General features: G+C 47.7%; 1 long non-coding RNA gene across 2 annotated transcripts; it reads left to right on the top strand.

Moving 5' to 3' along the window:
* The first annotated feature begins 2,693 nt into the window (after window positions 1–2,693).
* Window positions 2,694–18,566, top strand: LOC135899308 (uncharacterized). 2 transcript variants are annotated; one of them, XR_010563586.2, is made up of 4 exons: window positions 2,694–2,774; window positions 2,881–3,166; window positions 5,499–5,565; window positions 17,830–18,566. It is a non-coding gene; the product is annotated as an uncharacterized lncRNA (long non-coding RNA). The 2 variants fall into 2 exon arrangements; XR_010563587.2 differs by having other exon boundaries at window positions 2,717–2,761.
* The last annotated feature ends 1,384 nt before the right edge of the window (window positions 18,567–19,950 follow it).

The following is a 19,950-nucleotide window of genomic DNA, read 5'->3' as shown; positions in this document are numbered from 1 at the left end:
TGGCACAAAGTATTAGAAAACTTAGAGCAGAAGCAAGACACTGGACGAAGGGACGAAGAAAAGAAACACATACCACACGCGCTCGCTCACAACTGATCTTTACTGCGCATATATACATATACATATATATATATATATATATATATATATATATATATATATATATATATATATATATATATATATATATATATATATATATATATATATATATATATATATATATATATATGTCTGTGAAGAGGCACATACGATCAAGCGGCAGTGGGGAGTAGTGCCGCAAATATGAAAGAGGAAAATGAAGATACTGCATCGCTTGTTTTCGTGCGTTCGCAGTAGCGATCTGTCATAGATTTTATATTTGCTACCTCAGGTGTTTCTATCTCTCCTTTGGCTGTGGTTGATGCCGCCACTAGTAGCAGCCATCACCCGATTGTCATTGATATTAACAACCTCCTGATTTCTTTAAATAAACGACATAGCAGACGAGATAGCATTATTTGCGTCTACGAGTGATATTCATACAATACAAAGAACACTGCAGTCATACTAAGGAACGCCTGAGGCTTGGTTTGCGGATATTTATATGTTGCTTAATGTTAACAAAAGTTCCTTGATTGTCTTTCCATTGAATGTACCAGTTAACATCTCTCCCCAATGCCGTCAGCAAATAATTCCGCAAGTTGACTTCATCAAACAATTATGTGTAATATACGACGCAAAACTGAGCTAGCGAGATCACATTGATCATGTTAAATCTAGAGCAGTACGCGCTGTTGGGATGATAAGCAAACTTGGCCGTCATCACTCTGGGCTACGCAGGCAAACTCTAATAATGATTTATCACATCAAGATTTGTTGCTAACAATGTGTTATATTAAGAAGCATGACTGCCCCCTCTTCCCGGCTGATTCCGCATTCTAACAGTAAAAAGGTATTTAAATATTCATGAATCTTTTTCAAGGCGATCACAATTTGTATTTATTAACGAAATTAGAGCATTTTTCGATGAACATTGTCCCCGCTTACATAGACCTCAGGTTCTGTTTCTGCAAGCTGAGCTAGATCCACTAAATGTTATTCACGCCAGATCATTTGCCCAGACAAGCCTTTGTCCAATATAAAGATTGAATTTGATGATATATTTCCGTCAAATTCCAAACTCCTGCCCACTACATATTTGAATGGCATGCTACGAGATCATTTACAACAATTGCGAATAGATAATGTGATCGCGACTGATGCGTCATTGAGTGAGACTAAAGCGGGTGTGGGTATTTTATCCGAGTCCCTATCCTGGTCATATGCACTACACCTTCCCGATTTCTCACCGATATTTCAGGCTCAAATATTAGCCGTCATCTTAGCTCCTCGAAAAGTTCCTTCAAGTTATTCAACAGCGGTGATAGTGGCTGATTCAATGTCAGTATACGCATCACTAACTTCATCTTCAGACACCTACTGTAGCCAATACATTTAAATCATTAATCCCCTCAAACTTAAGCTTGGTGGAGTTGGTATGGGTTCCAGGCCATCGTGGTATATTCTTCAATGAAATGGCAGACACACCTGAGCGGATATCTCTTGATGGACCAGCTATGTCCGTTACGCCTACTTCGGCTTATGTCAATGCGGCGAGTTTTAGGAAATTTTCTCTTTTCCAAGATTCAACAAAACTGAAAATCGAAACGTCGGAACTTAATCATTTGTCCTTTTCATGGGACAATAAATGGTGTCCCGCATGTGAATTAGAAATCTCCACAACAGAATTACGATGCCGCATCCCACCAATGAATTTTTACCTATATGGGTGCGGTCTGGCACCGTCCCTTCTGGGCCCTACCTGCCAGACACCCGCAAACATTGGTAACTTACTACGCCTTCGCACCCCAAACTAAACAGGCCGCAGGCACTAACGCTACGCTTGTTACAGACACATACCTATCCAAACCCCGCCACCTTACACATCATCTACCCGGACGTCTTCCCCGACGATGCGCGCCCCTCGTGCGGGGTCACGGCGACACTCGCACACGTGCTCTGGGAGTGCAGAAACGCTCCGCCCGACTCTACCTCCGACAGGTGGGAGAAGACCCTACGAAGCCCGCTCCTGCAAGACCAGCGATGGGCCTTCCAGCAGGCTCGCGCAGCGGCCGCCAGTATACTCGCTGTCGGTCCCTGCGTGGGAGACGCCCACTGCGCGCTGACGTGCGTCCTGCAGGACTTTCATTAAAGTTTCTCCAATCCATTGCAATCTATACTTGCATGCCGTCGATTGAGAAATCAGAGGAAGAAATTCGAATTTTCATTCCGGAAATTGGGTATTTTTTTAACCACCCAAAATATTCTCTCCTTCGGGGCTTCTTCATTCGGGGCATCTGCATTGCCATTTGCAGCTATTTCTGTGGCACAAGAAATGCTACCATGTTAATTCTCGATATAAATAATTGGATAGATCATTAAATCGCTGATTGTGTCTTCGAAATCATTCTATACTACCACACAAAAAGGAACACAAAATTTGCTGTTTATATATAATTACAAACATCTTTATTTCCGTATCAGCCACGTAAATCTATATTATAGTTAACAAGAACGTTATACTTCACCCTGATTTACCTTTCTGCTTAGGCCTTTCTCTCTCCCCTTCCCTTTATCTTTTAAACGCCAGCTTATTGGTAATCCCCCGTAGTGGGTAAGCGCCACAGATGAGGAGCAAGAAAGCAAGCAAGCAAGCTCTCGCCAGTCCTCGTGTTGCGGGGTATATCGCTCAAGTATCGGGCGACTTATTTTTTCCTTAGTTTTGTTTAGTACTTTCCTTTTATAATCTGGTTGATGTCATTATGAGTTCCTAATGACTCTTTTTTTTCTCCCTGCCAGTGGTCTTTCCTCTCGACGGCTTCCCTTCCCACTAATGATATCCATACAGAGGCTTTCCTGCACAGTGGCGTTCACAGCGTTCAAGCAGCCCTAGTGCCGACCCACGGGCGGATTAATCCGCGTGAAGGATCCAAAGGCAATTCAAGAAGAGCTACGGAAAGCTACTCCGCGCTTCCAGAGCACAACCGATGTTCGACAATATGGCAGAGGCGGCATTCTATGTTGTTCGCCGGACCAGACTTTTGTCTCCGACCTTCTAAAGTGTGGAATGTTCGCAAATCACCCGGTGAGCCCCTTTATTCCTGCTAATCTAGCTTGCGTAAAGGAGCTAGTTAGCGGAGTTGTCGCGAGTCTGTGTGCTTCTGCGTTGCTGTAGATGTTTTCCACTGAAGGCGCCATATCCGTCTACCAGTGTTCACGAGTTTATCAGTATCAAAGAGTCCCCGCAGAGTCTGCCATTGTCACTTTTGCAGGCGCAACTAGGCCGTCAGGGATCAAGGCGTGCCCTTTAATGTACAGGGTCGAAGCACTTCCTCCTCACCCACTGCAATGCGTTCAGTGTTGGCGATATGGATATAGCATTAAGGGATGTAGATTAGATCCTAATTGCCGAAACGATGCAGATACGTGTACCTCTCGAAGAGAGCGACGCTGTTTGTGCGAAGGTTCCCACCCTGCGGACTGTTCGAAATGTACTGCGAGAGACCAAAAGCTTCGAATTCTACAAATTATAGAACGTAAGCGATGTTCACGTCGTGAGGCTCGGGCTATTGTATTAGAGAAGTCATGTGGGTACGCTGAAGCTTCTGCTCGTCACTCAAAAGCTGTGGTTGCATCTCTTAGTAATGTTGTAGCTGCTGCTATGTAGAAAGCTGTGGAAAAAGCCATTTACAGCGTTTTTTCGAACCTTTCAGAGACCATTGGGCAAGTTTTCACTGCTCACATGTCACAATTTTTGCAGGTTACTGCGCGACCAAGTGTTGCTTCGGGGATTATAGTTTCTCGTGAGAATATAGACAAAGATCTATTGGCAGACGCCTCGCACCGCAGTGCTGACGACGCTGAACCTTCCGCATCTCATGTCGAACGCGAGGGTGGTAAGACTTGCGAGTCCGGTTCAGAAAGCATTGAGAACATGGATTTGGATACTCGAACGTGTAAACATCGTGCTTCTCCGCACTCCCCGAACACTACTATGCTTTATAAACTAAAGGTTAAAAAGAATCAAAATGACAACCTATCAAAGCATGATTTCCTAAAAGACAGTATTCTACAGGCGGCAGTTAATAATGCCGGTATATTTTAACATAGTCCTCTTGAAAGTGCTGCAATGCATCTGTCCTTCCATTTTTGCTGCAGTCACTGATTTGTTGTACCTTTGTGAAAAACTTTCTCCTGATTTGATTATTTTTCAAGAAACGTGGTTATCCAAAAAAAGAGTTTTCATTTAAAGAATTATCGTAGTTTTCGTCTGGATCGCCCTTCTCATAGAGGGGCTTTAGCATTCTTCATCTTATCGAAAATTTGTCATAGCGCTAAGGTTAGTCACCAGTCACTCTCTGCGGCAAGTGAGATTCTAGCATCGGATGTAATGAAACCTGGATGTGCCCCATTTTCGATACTCATTGTTTATTTTCCTACAGGAGTTATGAATGCAGGTTCTCTTGATGCCATGGTTGCAGCATGCAGAAAGAATGTAATCATAACTGGTGATTTATTTTCGCACCACGTATCATTGGGCTATTGGTCCAATTCTTGTGGTAAACTATTGTTAGATTGGACTTCGTCAAATTACCTTCATTGTATAAATTTGAGAACCCCAACTTATGTATCCGCAAAGTCACGTTCGGTGCTAAACTTAACTTTTTCCTGTTCCCGGTTGTGTCATTCTGTCCTGGTCTGCTATCACCTCGGCCGCAAACAGCGACCATCTTCCAATAATTTTGGAAATCGAGTACCAAATTAATTTGTTCAATAAGTATGTCCGCCCCTAGGTTAATTATAGCAAATTCCAAGATTCATTGCGTTCAGTTGTAATGTAATATGTGGGACAAAGTGACGAATTAAAGGCACTTAATTTGTGTCACGTTGTAAGTGACAGTTATAAAAATTCAGATTCGGTATGCAGTCAACTAAAGGTGGTACTTATTCCTCCTGGTGTAATCCTGACTGTGAATGCGAATATAGAAAAAGAAAAGCAGCATGGAGGATGTTACTGTATAACCAATGTCCACATAATTGGAATGCATATATGTATATATATTGACAAATTGAAGGGCTTTAAGGACGAAGCGCAGCACGCGCCACCTGGCGGGGCGTAGCCCCCTAGCGAGCGGCGCAAGAAGCGCACCTTACGCGCCCTCTCCGGCGCTGACGTCAGAGAATATAACCAGCGCGCGCGCGCAGCTGTGGCGAACAAGTGGGCGAGCAGGTGAGCGCCGGGAGAGGAGAAGCGACAGAGGAGGGAGTGACGTCAACATCCACTTTGCTAGACAGATGTTCAGTCTATGCCAGGCAACGGTATTTCATTAATTAGCCGGTTGAATATCATCCCACAGTCTTCTGTGTGACCTCATTAGTGGCGTCATTAATTCCGCTTTCTACATCCGGGTTTGCAGGAATTTAGCCAAAGTCGTGCTCCCGTGGCGGGTCTCTAAAGTCTACGGTTCTGTGCTTTGGTGTGCGGTAAGCAGTGATTCTTAATTAATTCTAGTTATTCCAGACACTTCAGTAACTCAACTTGTAACTATAACTTATGCTCTGATATATCTATAATGAAACCCATGAAGTTTGTACTCTACTACTCTCTTCTATGTTTTTCTGATTTATTTTGAATTTCGTCTCCAGTCGTCTCGGGAGGTGAACCGGAAGTGGTGCGCAAGAAGCAAGAGTGTCACTCGATGCACGTGCCACTAAAAAAACAAAAAAAACCTAAAAGAAGTCAAGTTAGGTTAGAGGGACCGAGCCGGACCACGGAAGGAAACGGCGCCGCCGACGAGCGAGTCGGCGCGCCGGGTGTGTGACAGCCATCGCGGCGACTGAGAGTCGTGACTGCAGCGCGGCCGTGACCCCGCTTGCTCGTGATTTTGAGATCTCCGGCCTGTAGTAGCGCTCCCATCTGCGGCGGCTCGCGGAGCCTTGCTGGAATGTGGCCAAAGAGGCGGCGGCGATCAGGCGCTTTCAAGTAAGTCGCGATGGCTGCTGCCACTTCAGACACAATGGAAGCGCCGAGGCCCATCTGTAGCAGCGCGCCACTGCAAATTAAGATGGAGGTGATAGAAGGAAGCGAACAAACACCGAAGAAAAACGCAAAGAAAAAAAAAACAAGGCAGGGCCCTTACTGATAAAGCAGTTTGCACGCTACAGAACGGTTCGCAAGAGCATGCGCCGGCCAGTTGTTATAGCGCGCGTATTATTAACCAAGGCGGCCAGCGCCAAAGACAGGCAGCTCTTGCTAACAAAAGCTTCGTGAATTCGTCCCCATTTCTTTCAGGAGTGTATAATGCGTGCGCGGGTCTGCTTGGAGGCGTCTCCGGGGGAACTTCTTGAAGGTCGTTCGTTTTAAGCCGAGCGTGTGCAGCAATGTCAGAAACAACGACAGTAACAACTCACAACTGTTACAAGTCTTCTACGAAAAAAGCTCCTTGCGGGAAGGCCTGTAATTTCTGCGCAGTTATGCGGTACAAGGAGGGAGCGAGAGGGAAGATGGTCATGCAGAGATCAACAGTAAAACAGAGGAGGCATGGCATATAGCCGTCGGCAGGCGACAGCAGCATAACTACGTTGACCTTGCAAAAAAATATCTGCTCAGTGGCAAGCAGCAATTAAACAATGCGAAAACATTAATCGAGGAAACAGTTTTATTTCTGAACGTATGTCCTGAGGGCCATACACGAAACAAGACCAGTTTCGAGTTTTCGTATGCAGTTCACTAAGTCATTAATTTAATACGACCACGTCAACAGCTTGACGAACTTCGATAGTTCGGTTATCCGGTTTACAGTACTGAAGCTTGCGCAATTCACCGATTTCTGCCATAAAGCGTCATGGGCATCATTGTTGGTGATAGAGCGTTTCGTCCGCGCCTTCCGTTCTTCATCGGTAGTTTTGAGGGAAAATTCAATTATAACAAAGTTCTGATTTAGTAAACACATTTTGTGCAACGAAGGTGTTCACACACACACACACACACACACACACACACACACACACACACACACACACACACACACACACACACACACACACACACACACACACACACACACACACACACACACACACAAACACACAAATACACTCACTCATATATATATATATATATATATATATATATATATATATATATATATATATATATCCGACTTAGTTGCTCAGTGGCTATGGTGTTGGGCTGCTGAGCACTAGGGCGCGGGATCGTATCCTGGCCGCGGCGGCCGCATTTCGATGGGGGCGAAATGCGAAAACACTCGTGGTGCTTAGATTTAAGTGCACGTTAAAGGACCCCAGGTGGTCTAAATTTCCGGATTTTCCCACTGCGGCGTGCCTCATAATAAGGAAGTGGTTTTGGCACGTAAAACCCCAGAACATATATATATATATATATATATATATATATATATATATATATATATATATATATATATATATATATATATATATATATATATATATATATATATAGTAGACGCATCGAAATCGTGTAATAAAGCTAAGATTTAAACGCCTTCCCTTCGGGGTGTTGGCACGTCTGCTCGATCGCTTTGTCGTTGAGTAAAGCCCATGGGCGGATCCCGAATATAATGTAATCAGCGGTCGCGTGGGTCGCTTGGTGGGAGTCGCCGCGTCTTGCCGTCCTGCCTGGCAGGCACGTAATGGCTATGCTGTAAATAAATGCGGTGCAGAATAAACACTTAGATGAGCAGATAAACACGATAAACAGTTAGATGAGCACCACCGCGCAGCCAAATGGCACAAAACTCTTGCGATATGCTGTACAAATGTTCACAACCTTAAGGGTGTTTTCTTGTCGTACTGGTACTGGTTTTTGTAAGACCCTTTACCATTAGGGTCTTACAAAAATTTATAGAGGGCGACAACGGAGCTCTAACTAGACGTGCGATGACAAAAGACGTAGTTCAAAACTGCGTAATCATTCCGACAGCCTTTGGCGCACAGAAATATCCGACAGGAGAGCATCATATTCCTCCCTGTGAAATTTTCTTGTCAGATATTTCTGTGTGCCCAAGGCTACCAGAATGACTGCATAGTTTTCAACTACGTCTTTTGTCATCGCACGTCAGCTCCGTTGTCGTCCTCTATAAATTTTTGCAAGGCCCTAATGGTAAGGGTGGTACCAGTTCGACAAGAAAACATCCTTATGGGTGTAAACATTTTTACTTGATAGGAGAACCTGAACGACCTTGAGCGTACTCAGACATAAGATAAGATTGCATGCATCATCTGTCTCCATGCATATGCTATTTGATTGAAACGTTTCATGAAAGCTTCGCCTAACGTTGATTCCATCAAGCTTGCTGGATATGTCGTATTTTTTTTATTTGCATTCGGCAAAAAACTTCGTCTCCGAACGCGGATACATGGAGCATTGGTATCGCGAGGGCTGTGACTTCTTTTTTTTTCCGTTTTGGCGCGCATCATTGATGTTTTTTGCTCCCAAGAGCAAAACTTTTCGCTTCCCGTGGTGGCGGCACTTGACAGCATCGAGGCCAACGCCACTTTCAAACAGAGTCGTGTACGCAAGTTTCCTATATACAGAAGGGAAGCAGCGCTTTGCGATAACTGTTTGCAGGGGACAGACGGTGACCGTCCAGGCGCCGGGGCGTACGTCGCTGCTGCGCTCTCGCCTCTATATATGCGCCAGCAGGGTATAGCGCTTCGACACAGTGTACATACACAAACCGTGCCCACGGTGCCGCGCATGCTTACTCTTTGGGTCTTTGAATGATAGTGGTGTCCTCGAGCCATTGTCACCAGAAGCGGGCACGCGTGTGCACGACATGGCTTTTCTCCCTTTCTTTCTTTTCTTTTGTTTTGCGAGCGGAGCTGTGTCTGGCGTGCTACGGACACCGAGCGCGCGTCGTGTAGCGTGTGCACGCGTTCGCGCACGCGCACTTCGTCCCATTCACGTCCAGCGAGGCCGAAACAGCGCGACGGGGCCGCCTTCGCGACGCTTTCTTCCGCGCTTGCTTGCATGCGCTGAGTGGCCGTCTCCCTCGCCGCGATTTTCTGGAGCGCATAACTCCGAAAGTAAGGAATCCTCGAAAGAACCAACACTGCCGCGACAGAGGTGCGCACGCTCCAGTTGGGCCGGTGAAAGCGGGCGACGCGGCTGTCGCGCAGGAGACACGCCACGAGTGCAGGGCGTGGCGGATGGCGGGTGAGCTCCGTCGAGCCGGCAGTGGCACGGGTGCGGGTGATGTTCAGCGCGTAGCCGCAGCGTTGAGGAGGAGCCGGAACACTTTCCTCTTAAGTATCCTAGTGTGTTCACGAGAACACGTATTGTCACGTGCGCTTGTGTGCGGCAACGTTCTGCGCTTCGGTTAATTTACTAACACTCTGCGTCTGTATTCTGGTGTAACAGGACGCGAAACAAGGTGAAGTAGAGACCAAGACAGGAAAAGGCGTCAGTCGCGACCAGCTAGCTCAGCGACAAGTAGGGGTACTTCAAGTCATGTTTCAAATCCAGGAAAATATCGCAAATATAAGGATGAGCTTGAAAGTGCCCTCACGACTATGACGCACTAAGTACTGTCTTGCAGCGCCACGCTGAAATTTGCACTGACCCTGTGCGCATGCCATGAAGGAGGAAGGCTTCAATTTTGTTAAATCCTTCAGTCACACAAGGTTGGTACGATAAAGACCATAATGAGTCGAAGTGGCTTAAGGGTTCAAATTCGCTCAATCCGCACCGCTTCTCGCATGTCTTCCTCAAGCATGCGGCCATGCGGAAAACTGCACATGTCGCACACAGATGCACAAATTTCGGATCACGTGGCTCGGGCGGACCCAGTGTAAAACGAAATTTGTGCACCCGTGTGCGACATGCACAGTTTTCTGCACGCACGCACGCACGAATACGGAAAGGAGTGTGGAAAGCCGTGCGGATTGAGTGAGTTTGGGTATTAAGATAGCCTCTTTGATAACTCTGTTTGCGTCCTGAGGAGCCTTCTCTGTTGTCTCCTCCAACTCCTCCTCGCGTGCAAGACAGCTAGCAGCCTCACTGCCTGCTACACCGATATGTGAGTGTATAAAAACTGGCGTAAATCGTTAACGGTATGTAATGTACGCTCAGTGCACTTGTCGGTTATCAACCCGCATTGTAGCAATTGCAGCGGAGACTGAAAAGAGAACAGACTGGGGCCGGCAAGGCTTCGGGGCATATATTGTAACAGCAAACTGATGAAAGTCAGCCAGCACTAATAACTTCTTTGTAACCTTGCACCAAGTTCAAGCAACAAGTAATCGGAACCTGCTGCGATATGCATTGCTTTTCCAATTAATATGTTTCTGCATGGCGAAAAAATTGCAGTACGCAAAACTGCTAACTGAAACAGCGATGCACTGTACATTTTGAGCCCGTACTTCTTGAAACTGAGGCTGCCCAACGTTTCTAAGAAAGGTTGTGCTTTGAGTTCTGGCTGACTTCATTCCTTCAGTTACGACGTGCCCCCTAAAATATTTATTTAAGTAGTTCATTAATAAAATTCTGCTAATTTGGTGCATTGACAATTATCGTACATAATGTCCCCCGCTGCTATGAAGCGCGGTTTGTTTCAAATCCCCTATGTTGAATAATTAGAAGACAATTCTCAAAGAAACATGATGATGATGCCTTATTGAACGGCACAAACCCACTGCTGGGGACAGGCCGCGAACCGGTTGATGCTAGGATAAATAAACAAGGGAAAATATATGAATAATCGAAGATAAGAAAGAAACTAATAATAAATGAAATACAATAGTGTATAATGACGTAGTCAGCCTTGCATAGACAGAAATAGTAACATGAACTTAACACTAAAATACCTATAGCACAGGGTAGACGTAAAGAATGATTAAGTTAAATTTTGAATAATAATAATAATAATAATCGTTACTGTGAATATGTTTTTGCTAGTTGAATTTACTATATTGATAATTTATTGAAAGAGAAATAAATAAATAATAGAAAATGGGAAATATTATTAAGGCAATAATTTTGTGTCACAGAGGTAATTGTAAATGGCTTGGCAAACATTTTTGTGGCTCTCCGCAAGGGCATCGCAAAGACGGACAACGCTTTCCTCCTCGTTCGCAGAATCGCAAACCGGCACCGAGGCATGAAGGAAATAAATCTCCTCAGGCTGATCAATGCCTTCGTACTATGCCACTTCACGTATACACGATTTCTATGCACAAATGGCCTCAGCGTGGAGCGAGACAAGCTCAACACTCTCATCCGCAATGTAGTCAAGAGGGCTCTCGGGCTGCCCATCAGGACCCATACCGAGGATCTCTCCAAGCTTGGAGTACATAACACCGCCGAGGCGATTGCCGAAGCCCAAGAACGCGCGCAGCTCACTCGCCTGACCACCAGAGCGGCAGGTAAACGCATCCTCGAAGAGCTGGTTTACCACCTTGCGGGATTCCCGATGGCCAGTATCCTGATCCCTAGGTGCATTCGAGACAAGTTCAAAGTGGCGCCTGTGCCCTGAGACGTCCATTCCGTCCACAACGAGGGCAGATGCAAGGCCAGAGCAGCAGCGATCGTCAAACAGAGCAGGCAACGAGACATTAGAGCAAGCCTTGTCGACGCCGCGGAGTACAGCGATGGGAAGACCTTTGCCGTCATCGTGGTCGACCCTAGCGGCAAGATTTACAATAGCGCCTCGATCCGCACTTCAGACCCCGGAGTCGCCGAGCAAGCCGCCATCACACTTGCCCTGCTAGACGGTCGTGGGTCCAAGATCTATAGTGATTCCAAAACGGCAGTTAGGGCTTTTCAGAAGGGTTGCATCGCCAAGGAAGCTGCTCGTCTTCTTAGCGGCTCGAGTCCATATGCTCTCACGCATCGTTCGATTCACTAGTTTCCCGCTCACGTAGGGTCGGTCGGGGGTGCTCCCCCGAACCTCAATGAGTCTGCTCACGAGGCTGCGCGTGACCTCACCGACCACGCTTCCTCTGTAAGGAGCGCCGACTCCCCTCCTCCCTACGGCCACAGGGACGCTCCCGCTACTCACAACGAGGTTATGAAATTCTTCGACATGTCTAGAAGGCTCTCTCCACTCCCTCTCCCCAAGTTGAATAGGGTGCAAGCCGTTTCGCTTAGACTTCTACAGACCCGCACATATCCGTGTCTATCCGTTCTAGACGAGGCTAACCCCGACATATATCGCGACGATGCCTGCCCGTCCTGCGGGCAGACCGCCCCTCTAGCACACATGCTCTGGGAGTGCGGGTCGACATACCCCAAATTTATCAAGGAGGAGTGGGACTCGCTTCTGCGTAGCCCCGCTCTTGACAAGCAAATCCTGGCTATCCGGCGCGCCTGCGACCGGGCCAGTGGGCTAGACCTGCCGGTCCCGACGTTGGACTTGCCGGGTGCGCGACGAGTTCGCGTCTTCGCCGGACCTGCAATAAAGTTTCCTCACTCACTCACTCACTCACTCACTCACTCACTCACTCACTCACTCACTCACTCACTCACTCACTCACTCACTCACTCACTCACTCACTCACTCACTCACTCACTCACTCACTCACTCACTCACTCACTCACTCACTCACTCACTCACTCACTCACTCACTCACTCACTCACTCACTCACTCACTCACTCACTCACTCACTCACTCACTCACTCACTCACTCACTCACTCACTCACTCACTCACTCACTCACTCACTCACTCACTCACTCACTCACTCACTCACTCACTCACTCACTCCTGTGTCTGTATCCTAATACCATTACTTCAAGTGAAAGTACAACAGTACTGCGTAAAGGCAGTCCTAGATTACCCAGCGGAATTTCTAAACATCGTTTTTGTTAAGTAGAAAATTGTCAATGCGACAATAAAATGTGATCGATAGATTCTGGCTCATTGCAGAGGTAGCATAGAGGGGATACTGCCAGACCACATCTATGCTGTGAAAAATGTGGCATACGGCAACGCGGCCTTGTAAATGATACTTTGAATTGTCGGTTGTCCAGCCGAAACGTGAGTGAAAACATATGCCTGAACGTTGATATATATATATGTTGTAACTGAAGGATAAAAGAAGAGAAAGGAAGAAGATCCCGCTGGCTGCTGCGTGTTGTTGCTGGTCAGCCACCTTAACTACATTGACTCTGCTTGCATATATATATTGCAAGAACAGTCCGTCTATATTCCCAACGTCCCCGTAACATATTGGTGGGAGGTGCTGGGTAACACTGCTGGAAAGGGAACTCCGCAGTGGACGTTGCATCACCGTCCCCACCATGAATGACGGTGAGCACGCGGGATCAATGTCGTTGCCGCCTTCAACGTCACCGTCGCAAGCTACGTCGCTGTGTCACCTTCGGTTGTCGTTGTGCCACCCAAGGATCCTGGAACTTTCTGCGGGACCAACGGCGCCGACGTTGAAGAGTGGATGGCGATGTACGAACGCGTGAGTAGAATCAACAGATGGCCGGGACCCCACACTAATGCTAGCTAACCTGTTGCTCTACCTAAGAGGCACGGCAAAGGTGTGGTACGAAAACCACGAAGAGGAGCTAACCACCTGGGATCAATGCAAAGAGAAGTTGACAGAATTGTTTGGCAAACCAGCCAGCCATAAAATTGCCACAATGCAGGAACTGGCCTCCCGCGTGCCCAGTCCCCCGCGGAGTCCTATGTCTCGTACATCCAGGACGTGCTGGCGCTTTATCGTAAAGCCGATTGCGACCTGACAGAATCTGAGAAGATCGGGCACGTGCTTAAGGGAATTGCTGACGACGCCTTTAATCTGCTCATGTGCAAAAGCTGCTCTACAGTTGATGCTATCATCAAAGAGTGCCGACAATTCAAGCAGGCCAAAAGCCGACACGTCGCCCATCTTCCCGTTCTGTGCAGCCACGTCGCCTTTCGTCCCTGTTGCTTTTGGCCACACCCTTTCGGGAAAACTAAGAAACGCAGCCCTCGGAGGTCGTGCTGCATTCCCTACTACTGCCGCAAATCCTCTGTACGTGCCCACAGAGAAGTGTAATTGACGTTAAAATAGACCACGTACCTCGCCAAGCACTCGTCGACACTGGAGCCCACGTGTCTGTGATGAGTGCTAGCCTACGTAGACGCTTAGAGAAGGTCTTCACCCTCAGCAGCTGCCCGAGTGCTTCGTGTGGCCGACGGCGGCGTGCTGGTTGTTCTTGGAATGTGCACTGCGTGTTTGAGAATAGCCGGCCGCCCTACTTCTGTTCTCTTTGCTGTGATCTACAACTGCCCTCACGACGTTATCCTTGGATTATACTTTTTATCCAATCATTCTGCTCTCATCGACTGCGCAACCGCCGTTCATCAGTTGGAACTGGCTCAACTCGCCGATGCTCCGAGCACCGCCCCACCGCACTTGTGCTCGCTTCACGATGTGCGTCTGTCACACAAGGCAGTCACTTGCGTGACTTTCACCGCACAGCGACAGGCTCCTGACAGCGAATATGTGCTTCGCCCCATCGTCGACATGCTTTTGAACCGGAGCGTTGCTGTTCCGCATACGCTGGACACGGTTACTAATAACGACGTCGTTCTACCGCTTGTGAATTTCAGCCGGTGTCCTCAAGTGCTTCCGGCCGGCATGTTCTTGGCCAGCGTTTCTAGTACTTCCGAATGTGACATCGAGAGGGAAGGCCGAGAGTGGTTTATTAGCGCCAGTTGCAGCTCACAGCCCTGGTTCCTTAACGGATGACTGCGCGAAAATGATTGCACCTGACCTCAGCTCTGCACAGGCCACGGACATACGTCTCCTGCTCGAATCGTACAGTGACACCTTTGATTTCGGTGACAGGCCTTTAGGCCAAACATCTGTTGTTCACCGCCGTATAAACACTGGAGACACGAACCCTATTCATCGGCGTCCCTATCGTGTATCGCATGCTGAACGTAGAGTCATCCAATCAGAAGGGGACAAAATGCTCCGCAAAGGGGTCGTTGAACCATCCATCAGCCCTTGGGCTTCGCCTGTCGTCCTTGTGAAAAAGAAAGGATAGTACCTGGCGTTTTTGTGTCGATTATCGACACTTAAACAAGATGACACGAAAAAACGTCTAACCACTACCATGCATTGATGACGCCTTGGACTGCTTGCACGGATCTAAATACTTCTCGTCCATTGATTTTCGATCCGGCTACTGGCAGATTTCAGTTGATGAAATGGACCTCGAGAAGACGGCCTTCATCACGCCTGATGGTTTATATCAGTTCAAAGTCATGCCCTTTGGCCTATGCAATGCTTCTCCGACATTTGACCGTATGTTGTACTCTCTTCTATCGAGGCTACAAATGGACCACCTGTCTTTGTTACCTTGACGACGCTATTGTTTTTTCTCCCACGTTCGGCAGCCCCCTTAACCGACTCGCTGCCATTTTAGCGGTCTTCCGAAAAGCCGGCCTCCAACTGAACTCCACGAAAAGTCAATTCGGGCGCCCTCAGATTAGCGCGTTGGGATACCTCGTCGACGCACCCGATGTACATCCAGATCCGGAAAAAGTTCGCGCCGTTCGCAGTTTCCCCGTGCCACGTTCTGCTTCTGCCGTGGGCTGCTTCGTCAGCCTGTGTTCTTTCGCCGTTTCGTCAATAACTTCGCCGACATTGCGCGGCCTTTGACAGATATTATAAAGAAAAACATGCCATTCTCATGTGGCCCGGAGCAGGCTCACGCGTTCGCCGATCTCATCGGGTTTCTGACCACACCTCCCATACTTGCCCACTTTGATCCATCTGTACCGACTAAAGTCCACAGTGACGCAAGCGGCCACGGCATCGGCGATGCACGGCATCGACCGTGGCTGCTCGTTCTTGTCTCGAGTTGTCGAGGACCTCCTCCGCTCTTGTGCCACTGAGAGCACAAGCTGTCCACCGCCTATCACCCACAAACGAACGGTCTTACGGAACGTCTCAACCAGACACTCACAGAGATGCTGTCGATGTACGTCTCCAGCGATCACCCCGACTGGGACGACACGCTGGCCTACGTGACATTCGCGTATAGCTCGTCTCCACATGACACCGCAGGATATTCACCGTTTATGTTTTGTATGGACGCGACCCCACACTGCCGTATGACACTATCTTCCATCCTGTGCCACGTGTTGCAACTGAGTGCGCTCGTGAAGTCATCGATCGCGCTCACATGGCGCGTCAAGTCACCCGACATTGTTTATTAGCCTCGCAGCATATACAAAAAGAGCGTTACAACTGGTGCCATCGCCATGTTAAGTTCGCCCCAGGAGCTTCGGTGCTCCTTTGGCCACCATGTCGTCGGGTCGGCTTCTGCCAGAAGCTTCTGTCTCGCTACACAGGGCCTTATGAAGTCCTATGTCAAGTTAACGACGTCAATTAGGAGATTTCGCCGTTGCAGTTTGATCCATTCTCAACTCCGACGCCTGTTGACATCGTGCACGTTTCGCGGTTGAAGCCATACTTCGCTCGCAATTCTTCTCCTACCGTGCGCCGAGACTACGCTTCAGCACACGGGGGGCCCTGTTACGGAAGGATAAAACAAGAGAAAGGAAGACGGTCGCGAGACGCTGGCTGCTGCGTGTTATTGCTGGTCAGCCATCTTAACTACATTGACTGCTTGTATATATATATATATATATATATATATATATATATATATATATATATATATATATATATATAGCGAGAGAGATGGGCAACTTGGGCCACTGGATACGTGAGTGAGTGAGGGAATAAACTTTGATTGGGTCCAGCAAAACGCGATAAAACGCGCACCCGGCTAATCCCATGACGGGACTGACGGATCTAGTCTGCCGGCCCGATCGCGGGCGCGCTGGATGGTCAGGATTTGGTCCTCGAAGACTTGACTTCACAGGAGCGCGTCCCACTCTTCCTTGGTGAACTTCGGGCCCAGCGACCCGCACTCCCAGAGCATTTGAGGCAAAGTAGCAACCTCATCACAGGCCGCGCAAGAACAATTCGGATAAATCTCGGGATATAGGCTGTTAAGAGACGCCGGATTTGGGTAGGAGTTCGTTTGCAAGACTCAGGGCAGATGCTCGCCGCTGCCTGGCCTATATGGCATACAACTTGGGCTGAAAACTTTGGCATTTGGTAAGTGCTCATTTTTGGCCAATAATGAATGTGTCGTTATGTCATACAAGGATTATGAAGCCCTAAATGTATTCAGATATGTGTCAGTAGTAGGAACTATTCCTGTGCATTTTGAATATGTCCCTGTTGTGGAGAAAGAAGAGCCGTGTGCGCGAGTGGTACTTTGGCGACGTCGTGGCCTATCCCCCACAGCGGGCTTGTGCCATTAATTGAGGCTTAATAATAATAATAATAATAATAATAATAATAATAATAATAATAATAATAATAATAATAATAATAATAATAATAATAATAATAATAATAATAATAATAATAATAATAATAATAATAATAATAATAATAATCGCCGGCGTACGAGGCTCCGTACCTGTGGCAGCAGGAGATCTCTTCTGCTTGTGCCGCGCCTGTCCCCGGCTATGTTCTACCGTTCCGATCTGTTCAGGCTCATGCCCGGGCCTTTATTGGTAGCTGTGTCTGCCTCCTGCCATGTAGGTCGGTAATGGCCCGGCTGGTGGCCGGGCTATCACCGGCAGTTGCGTCTGCCTCCTGCCGTCTTGGCCGTTGACCAGGCTTGTGCCTGAGATATCACTGGCGGCTGTGTCCGCCTCCCGCGTCTTGGCCTCTGTGCAGGCCTGTGCCCGGGCCATCGGATTGTGATCCCGGCCCTAACTGCCGTCTCGGTTACTTTCCGGGGGTGGTAATGGGCCTGTACCCCAGGCCGCTTGCTGAGAAAGCCCGGACTCCTTCTGAGTGCGCCCCAAGTGACCACTGAGCCAGTCCTGGGACTATCGTGTCTCCTGGAACGTCGACGGGGTGCCCGAACGTGTTGTCGTGTTCCCCGGCCGGCTGACTCTGGAGACTCGAGCATCAACGACGAGCCCTGAGTCGCCACGAAGCGGATGATTCACCAGCTAGAACTATCGCGACGCTACACTCGCCGACTCTCCGGCCCAAACTTCATTATATCTGTGACATGTGTGTACCTACCACAATGCAGTCTTTGTCCTCGTCCATTGCGTCTTCTTATATTGTTTGAGGCCTGGGCCCGCATCCCTTCCCATCTTACTGTCATACTTATGTGCCCCCCCCCCCCCCCCCACACACACACTTTTCGTTAGCATTCTTCCCTCGACAACATGCTTCCCTCGTGACGCAGACAGCTACAGGCGATGAGGCGGTCCTCGTGTCATCCACTAAGCTCTGCTACCTCGCTAACTTAAACAAGATTCGCGTCATTTAGATTCCAATGTTGCTCTAGATCTGCGTTTTCTTCTTTTTCTTTATTTTAGACCAAACTTTCCTTCCACTAATAGAAAATGTCTTCTCCACGCTACGAAATAAAATGAAGACCATGACATTTTCTTCAATTTATGGTGCCCTTCTACCGAGTTCTTAAGTTTTTTTTTTTTTTTACATATCTAGCTTCGCCCCCGCAGAGGAGCGTGGCAGGCCTAACGGGTTCCAAGAAACCTCTCAGGTTTTCTTTCATAAGTGAGCTCGCTCTCAGCTTGGTGTGACGAGCAGCGCACGCATTTGGTCTAAATCAGTGCGCGAAGTCAAGTTGTTTATCAGCGAGGCACTAATTGCATGTACCTGTAACAGACCGTCGAAGTCGCTTCAACATACTTGTTCATTGCCGTTCGTGGCGGCCGCGTTCAGATGGAGCCGGCACGCAAAATACATGTTCACCAAGATTTGGATGCAACGTTGAAGAACCCCAACGTATTAACCAGCTAGCAGCTCTACTTTAACAGCGCTCAAGGCTCCTTTGTTGAATGCTGACACTAAACCCCATTACAACATAATTTCTCAACCGTGTGCTCTACCTAACGTCAGCCAAGCTGTTCAACGAAAACAAAGATTAAAAAAAAAACACGATGCAAGACACAATTATATGCATGCGGTGTTCGGTCGCCAGAGTTCTGACAAATGAAAACCGGAAATCCTAAACTCGTATACTGCACCGTGTTTCTGAATTTTTTTCGTTGAACAGCTTGGCTAACGTTAGCTGAGACACCCTATATATAAATGAAGCGTAACGACAGGTTCATCACAAATAAACGAAAGGAAGAAAGAGGAAGTTATTAGCAAGTTACACATGCATTTACAAGTTACTGTTAGTCTTATTTCACCTATGTTCCGGCAATAAGTGGAACATTTCTGCCAATATAAGGAGGCCCGGACAGGAAGTTGCAATCCAGGCTAGACGGAGCACGCGTCGCAAGAGCCTTCAGGTTTGCAGCCGGTTATCTTGTGGTGTTTCGCAGCCAAGGTGCCAGGTGCGATGATTTAGTCGACATCCCTTTACTATTTGTCACTGAGCGTTTGAAATCCCTAGCAATCACGCATGAAAGTAAGGTTCCACCACGAAGCGCAGCTCGCCGTGCAACCACCCTATGACGCAGTTGAGCGGCGAAAAATGAAGCTTCGCCATATCGTGCGACAAAGCTGTCTGTCTCGCCCCTGATGCTAAAGTGGCTGTGCAACTAGCAGGAAGTTGCGAGAAGCACCAATCGGAATAAGCTCGTGGGAAAAAGGGAAGGGCGACGGCAGCTTCATTTTACGCCACACTTCAACGTCACAGAGGAATCGGACAGAGATTCGTGCTTCGTGGTTCCGCGTGCGTAAACACGTAAATTGAACGAATAATTTGATGCCAGTGTTCTCGGTCTATGAGGCAATTTTGAAATGTTGAAACGCGTTACTAAACTTTTAAGACGCTACTAAAATTTTTAAAACAATTCTCTCTAA

The sequence above is a fragment of the Dermacentor albipictus genome, chromosome 1, assembly GCF_038994185.2.
Source record: "Dermacentor albipictus isolate Rhodes 1998 colony chromosome 1, USDA_Dalb.pri_finalv2, whole genome shotgun sequence".
Taxonomy (NCBI): Eukaryota; Metazoa; Arthropoda; class Arachnida; order Ixodida; family Ixodidae; genus Dermacentor; species Dermacentor albipictus.
The sequence above is the reverse complement of the archived record's forward strand: the minus strand, read 5'-3'. Positions and strand labels throughout refer to the sequence as shown.